Below are 7,638 nucleotides of genomic sequence, written 5' to 3'. Positions count from 1 at the left end.
GAACTTGGGGTGGGAGTTAAGGGAAGGGGCGTTCTAGTTGGAAAAAATAAGCTACTTCCTCAGAGCTGGGGCTACCAAACACCAGACTGGGGCCAGCAGTCAGAGTGGACGAGAACAGAAGAGATTCACAGGGCCAATTTTGCCTCCCAGGAGCAGAGACAGTGTCAATTGTCTCAACTAGGGGGTCAGGAGCAGTGTTTGCCTAGACCTTGCCACCCCTAAAAGAGAATGCAAGAAAACCGAGGTCCCCTGGGGAAGTTCACTTGGGCAGCTAGTAGTGACGACAGGCTTTGAGCTCAAGTTTGCCCAGCTCAAGAGTCTACATGTTTTATGCTTTCCTTGAACGTCTTCCAGTAGAATGGTAGAAGTGATTTGGAATCTAAAGACCCAAATGTGTCAGAGGCTATAGGCCTTGGCTAGAGAAAACCTGAATGGTGCTCCCCTACAAATGTTTGATCCAGAATAAGGACACCCATCAGGATGAGTTCACTGCACAGTGCATCTCCTGCAGCAAAGGGACATGCTGAATTCAAGGATGTTTTTCAAGATTTATTTAAGCATGTAAGAGCTGGAATGTAGGCCAGAGGTACGGGGAGTGAGAAGGTTCACCAGAGACAGAGTTGGGAGCAGAACAGGCAGATCTACTGTAACACATTGCTGAAGGGAGCAGCAGAGAGATCTGCTGTGCCATGTGGGTCAGGTCCCTGGCCGGGGATCGAACTCAGGCTGCAGTGGTGATAGCACACAGGTGCCGAGGCTTAACCCCTAGGCCACCAGGAGGCCCCTGAATTCAAGGATGTTTTAACACTGCTGGCATGCTTTCTCTTACTGGTCTTCTTTAGGACCAAGGATTCCTAGAGGTCAAAGTTGTGTGATGGTCTGGAGTGTCCCAGTGGAGATGGAGAATGATGATGAGTGGGTGGGAGGGACGCGCATGCCAGCCTGGTGATGGCAAGAAGGCAGGAACCTTTTTCTTCTTCCTCCTCTCCCTCTCCAGGTGTAAACCGGACGGGGTTATTTTAGGGATTATCAACAAAGGAAAGATCCTTCTAGCTTGCTAGGGTAGTGGTAAGGGCTGAGAAGAGTCTCTTTGGTGGGAGTGTTTTGGAGAGATTTAGTTTAGAGTTGGGAGAGAGGGCTGAGAGAGTGTAATTCTCCAGGACAGATTGAGGAATATCGAGGCTCACGTGTAGCCCCTAGAGTAGAGTTCCCCAAATCTGTCTCACCATCAAAATCACCTGGTGTACTTCTGGAAGTTACAGTTCTTGAGTTGCCACTCAACCTACTGAATTTGAGTCGTTCAAGGCTCTTGGCTGGCCCCGAGATAGCTGGCCTGGGTTAAAGGGTCCAAAACCCTGTCTGGGTTTACCTTTGGGCTGACCCCAGAGGCTGGGAGGCTGAGCCAGGTTTTTGCTAGAAATAAAAGCAAATATGGGCTAGAGAGTGTTTCTCCCACTGTGGCGCTTCCTGGTGATGACACAGATAATTCCGGGTGTCACACAACCGTCAACTCACAAAGAAAGTAACTCTCTCACGCGCATCTGTCAAGCCGCCTGACTCCATCAAGGAGGCTCTGGATGCAGGACATGCAGATGACATCCCCCACCTGTCTTTTGGAACAAAGAGAGAGCAATTCTTAAACTCAGTCTCCAGCAGGCTACAACGCCTAACGGATGTAATCACACCTTTAAAAAACCTCCCTGATAGGTGTTTTGAAGGCAACCTTCAATTTTGAGAAAGATGCTGGTTTTTACTTTGAGCAATAATCAGACTTTCTTTACAAATACATTGGGAGGGGGCGGCCCTCCCTGGTGGTGCAGCGGGCTAAAGCACAGCACTAAAAAGCTAAAGGCACTTCAGCATGAGTTTGATCCCCGCCTGCCCCGGAGGTGACCCTTATGGGACAGCAGACCTCTCCTGACCTGCCCGCTGCTCCCCTCAGCAGTGTACTTCCTTGACCTGCCTGTTCTGCTCCCCATCTCTGGTGAATCTCCCACCTACCTGCACCTCTGGCCTGTACCCCAGTTCTGTATGCATAAATAAATACATCTTTAAAAAATAAATAAAAATACGTTATTTCAGTATCAAAGGTGAAATGATTGAAAGGAATTTTACAGAAATCATCATATTGTTGACAGAAATCATCATATTGTTGCTACTTGAGCAGAGCGGACATCATAAAGAAGAATCAGTGACTGAACAGTGGGACGTGAAACTCAAATATTCCCATTTCTCAGGTTTCCTTCTCTTAGGAATCTTTTAGGAAAGGACACGGGGAAAACGTTATCCACATTTATTCTTTCATCTATACTGAGAAGGGGGTTCTAGACATGAGTCCACCATCTCCATTCCTATGTTAATAAATGATCGGAAGGGAGTGATGGTCCCTCCTGCTCACCGTTCCATGACACAAGGCTCGAGGTGGGTGGCGGTGGTGGGAGGGCTGGGGAAGAGGCCACCGCTGATGGAAATAAAGCAGCATTGCCAAGGTCTGCAGCTACCCTCCAGCCATCACAGTACAGCAGGGAAGTGTTAGAAAGTTGTTTGTGTGAAATGGAGTGTGAACTGCCACGAGTGTTATTGAGGTGGAGGAGAAGGGAGAAGAGTCTGAGGGGAAGAGCTGGATGCACGGCCAGAAGGGGGGAACCACTTAGGAAGCATCAGCCCCCCTGCAAGTGGGAGACCGGGGGAGTCTGGCTGCCCTTATTTATACAATACAGGAGAAGCCGCAGCTCACACAGTGTGTTTTCTACTGCGTCTCCATCAACAGATGGAGGTAATAAAGAAGCTAAAAATGGAAACACAACTGGTGTGTAGCTTTGTTGTGGCAGTTTGTCACAGAACAGTCAAGAATCCCTTGTGGTGAGCTTGCTTGTCAAGGTCACCCGTGACCTCTTCGGTATTAAATCTTGCAGACACTTGGCTGGCAGGCTGCAGCAGGCCAGGGAGGCCATTCTCCTGGGGCGTGAGGTTGGCCGCTGCCCACCTGCGATCAGGCTCAAGCACAGGCCTGGCTTCCCCGGGGCTCCTGGAGGCTGTCAGTACCAGCGCTGGTCAATAGCCTGTGTAATTAATCAACTTAAAGGGAGAGCTGGTTAGCAATGGTTCTTGACCCTGGCCGTGCACTATAATCACCCAGGGAGCTTTAAAAATAATGCCAGGCCTAGACTTCACCCAGGACCAATCTGTGGGCCTCAGATATCAGCATTTTTCAAATTTACCCCAGGTGATTGGAGTGTGAGGCCAGGGCTGGGAACCACTGAGTTAGATCACCAAGGGGCCAAGTTCAGACACACACATGAGATGCCAATCTTGTTCCCTCTCTGACCCGTGACCTTCTGCCTCTTCTAAGACACTCCAAACTGAGGTGGATATAGGGAATTGGTGCCGAGATGGCAAAGTTCATTAAAAACCAATTTGATGCAGTTTCAAGATTGCTTCAAATTTTATATAAATGCTATAAATGAACCAATTTCTTATGTACAAACCTTTGTACTTATCCAGAATCTATTTTCTTGGAATAAATTTCTAGCTTGAGTAAAAAAGGTATGAATATGCTCTATACTTGGTAATATACACTGGCAAATGGTCTTCCAGAACATTCGTGCTAATTGTCATACTCATGTATGTCTGAAAATGCCCTTTCTCCACGTGAGTTTGTCATTTAAAAATGTACTGATTACCAGAGGGTGTGGGATTTGGGGTGCTGGTAGGGAAGGAGCTGGGGAATTGGCATGAGTGATTTGGTGCACATTTGGAAGAACCCCAAAATGTAACCCCAAAATTATATACAAAAATTGTTGGGGACTTAACTGGTGATCATTTCTACTTAACATTATTTTATTTTGCTCTTCTTCAGTGTTCAGTTTTTCATTTGTATGTTCAGTTTTCATTTTCAATTTGAACTTTTCTGAAATGGCTATTCATATGCTTTGACTATTTTCCCATGTGGCAGTTATTATCTTTACTGCCTTTTTAGGCTTTTTATGTATTAAGGATATTAAACTTTGCATGTTGTAGACACTGCTAAATTTTTTGGTATCATTTACTTTTAACATTGTATTTGAGAACTTTAGTTATTTTTAGATCTACAATGTGAACTGTTTATATAGTATATATATATATAAGACAGATTTACTAGTCTTTATCCTTTATGGTACTGTCTCTGCTTTTATACTGAAAAAGTTAATTTTTATCTCCACTCAGTGTGCTCTTGTAATGATTTCATAGCCTAATTTCTAATATTAAATGCGTTGATTTGTCTGGAATTTGTTTTGGTAAACAACTTGGCTTAATTCCAAAGCCAAACGCCACCTTCGTCACATAATGAACATGAGGGTGTTTTTGAATTTTCTCTTTTTGCTCCATTGCTCAAGATTTTGCCTGTTCTGTCTTGATCTACAACCAGACTGTTTCAATTATGATACATTTATCATTTATCTTAAGATCATGCAAAAAGCACATCATTCTTAATGCTTGTATTCAAGTGCATTTTCTCTATTCCTTAGGATTCTTACATGAACATTTATTTTGGAAAAGCCTTGTGAAATTATTACAAGCTTAATGCACGTTAAGATAATAATCATTCGCAAATATTGACAAATAGATCTACAGGGCCAAAGAGCAGGCTCAGAGATGAGAAGCGCAGTACTTTATACACTGCGAGAAACAAGAGCACTATTTAGGACTCAATTTGGGGCAACTGCTTATCCAATTGGAAATCATTAGAGTGCCACCTCAGATTACATACCAAAATGAATTCCAGGAAAATTGGCAAAGTCTATGAACAGTCACTGTACAGGCAAGGAACCCTAGATAGCCGAGGAACATACAAAAAGAATTGGCAGGCATTTGCAAATAAGAAACAATTCAATAGCATTTTCCTTCCATATGATTGGAAAGATTATTTTTAAAACATAATCTCTTTCTAGGTGGCATGAAGGAGGCGGGAGGAAGTGGCTGAGCATGTAAGGGTGAGCATGGCCATGTTCAAGGGCAGCTGGCATGTCTCGGTGGCTGGGAACCCACCCAGAGAAACACAGAAACGGAAACCATAAGCAGGACTGCACCTGTTGCTAAAACTACTGAAAACTTCTCACTTGGCTGGTTGCAAGTACTCAAGGCCCTGCACTGCCCAGCCCACTTTACCCCTCCCTCTCAGCCCCCACGATCCCTTGAAGGTCAGCCAGCATGAGTTTCTGACCCTGCACCAAGTGCTTGCGAGTACAGAGAGCTCGGAACCCCCTCCAGCCCCAGGGTGTGCTCACGGCAGCGGGGATATTTGACTGTGGTCTCTTTCTTCAGAGGTCAGGAAGCAAGATTGCAAGAACAGGTTCTTAACAGCCTAAGGCAGAGATTGCTAGCTGCCTACCCAACAAACACCTCTTTCAAAACAACAGAACCCATTCACATAACTTCCCATCAAAAGGGCTTCGCCCCAATATTCCTGGTAGCTGGGAGTGGCCATAGAATTAAGTTCCAGCCCGTGAGAGGCCAGCAGACATTAGTGTGGGGCTTCTGGGAAAGCTGAAGTGGTGGGGGAGGGTGCATCTCGTACTCTTCTTCCAGGCAGTAGCCTGGATTGAGGATGTGATTGTGGGAACAGAAGCACCCATCTTCAGCCACAAGGAGGTGGGGCACAGCAGTAAGTAAATTACTGAGAGTCAGAACTGGGTGCTGGAAAATTCTATAGAGCCACCACATTGACTCTGGACTTCCTTCAAGTGAAATCGGTCACGTCAGACCTTATTCAGACTATTGTTGAATGGGGTGTCTCAATCATAGGAAGCCACATTTTACCTCTGTGAGCACAAAGCTAAGTGCCTATTAAAAGGCTCATGGTGAAGTGAAACATGACATGACATATAGAAATCTAAACTGGAAACAACTTGATATATATGAAGAAATTCTTGGCAGAGATGGGGCCCCTCCCTAAAGGGTTGCCCATTCTTGGAAGGTAGAATGCTCCTCTTTGGTATCATTTGGTAGGTTATTTTTTGTGGGGGGAGGGTATGGGGGTACTCAAAAATTTTTGCAATATAAACAAATGGTAAGAGTGTTTCTAAGCTCCCCAAAATATCCTACCAAATAGAACTTACCAAATCACGTCACAGGAATGTGCTACTTTTCAATGACGGGAAACTTGTAGGCCGTCACAAGCTGAGTGAAAAAAGCAAGTTTCAGAAGATCCTAATTGTATATATATGTATGTATATATATATACACTGCTTTCAAAGCTAGCAGAGTATGCTGGTGTTTCCAATCCATTAAAAAAAAAACAGAAGAAAGACAAAAAATATACCACCTGGGGCCTCCCTGGTGGTGTAAGGGGTTAAGTCACACACTATGAAGCTAACTGCAGCCATTGCCACACGAGTTCGATCCCAGCCAGGGAGCTGACCCGCACACAGGGCGCAGCAGACCTCTCCTGTCTTGACCACTGCTCCCCTCAGCAGTGTATTTCAGCAGATCCACCTGTCCTGCTTCCTAATCTCTCAGGGGAAGCCTCTCACCCCAGCACCTCTGGCCTGCACCCCAGCTCTTGTGTGCATAAGTAAATAAAATAAATCTTAAAAAAATATATAGCATCTAAACAGTGATGCTGTTAGTTACTTTTGGCGATTCAAGAAAAATTGGGTAGAGGAGAGAAATTGCTGAGGGATGATCAAAGCATGCCTTGCCATTGGCAACACTAGCCTGTATTTTTTTTTTTTTAATGGTATGATTCATGTACTGCTTGTGTAGGACAAATTAATTAGGTTTCCCACCTACCCACCAGCTGACCTTCTTAAACTGTTTACTTGCCCGCTGCTCGCTGCCTGCAGGGCTGCATTTGAGAACGGTGGGAGCTGAAGACGTTGAGCAGGAGAAGCGGACTCGTTGGCCCGCAGAGATGAGCACAGAAACCACTGCCGAGTGCTTTTGTTGGAGAAGTTCAAGGTTCTTCCAGAGCCCCTCCATCACACAGGTTGTGTTTCTCACCATCCCGCTGCGTCGAAAGAAATGAAACAGAAGTATTCATCTATAAGGACAAAGAGAGGGAGTGGGCGCAACCGAGAATGAGAAGTGGCAATGAAAGATTGGAAGTGGCACCTGCCCGGCAGAGCTAAGAAACCCGCGCTGTGCCCACAGCAGGAGACGCTGCGCCAGAGCCGCCTCAAAACTCGGGACTGAGGGCGTCCGGCACCACGCAAAGCCCCGCGAGGACAAGGCCGACATCTGAGCCAGACCGATGTTCCTCCGTGCGCACCAGCGGGAATGGTGCGGTCTGCTTTGCACTTACGCTGCAGGCTGAGATGATGACGGGGAGGCCTCGATCAGTGTGCAGGAAAAGGGGGTGTGTCAATGGGAACCCAGGAGAATTAGGTTAAAGTCACCCTCATGTGGTATTCATGCAGGGGTCAGTTTCTTCTGGTTATTTCTCCCGTAGAAATGGGGTTACTGCTGAGCCTGCGGATGGCTCAAGAACAGTGTGGGGGCAGGAGAGAGAGGCAAGCTGGGTAGCCCCCAGTTCAATCTTCTTTCCAAGTGAGTCAGCAAGTCTAGAGGGTGCTCTTCAAGCAGGAGACTCTCATTGAGACAAGCTGAGGGAGACCCACGAGGCAGCGCCTGCTCAGGAAAACAGTACCCGGTGAGGTA

At 46.2% G+C, this 7,638-nt stretch overlaps 1 long non-coding RNA gene across 1 annotated transcript; it reads right to left on the bottom strand.

Moving 5' to 3' along the window:
* Positions 1–2,297: 2,297 nt before the first annotated feature.
* Positions 2,298–6,988, bottom strand: LOC105854284. Its single transcript, XR_001145966.1, has 3 exons — positions 6,805–6,988; positions 6,099–6,159; positions 2,298–3,078 (listed from the first exon to the last, which is right to left on the bottom strand). It is a non-coding gene; the product is annotated as an uncharacterized LOC105854284 (long non-coding RNA).
* Between the last annotated feature and the right edge of the window lie 650 nt (positions 6,989–7,638).

This window comes from Condylura cristata, unplaced genomic scaffold (genome assembly GCF_000260355.1).
Source record: "Condylura cristata isolate star-nosed mole 26May11 unplaced genomic scaffold, ConCri1.0 scaffold00032, whole genome shotgun sequence".
In the NCBI taxonomy this organism is placed as follows: domain Eukaryota; kingdom Metazoa; phylum Chordata; class Mammalia; order Eulipotyphla; family Talpidae; genus Condylura; species Condylura cristata.
Note: the sequence above shows the minus strand (reverse complement) of the source record. Positions and strands in the feature narration are given on the sequence as shown.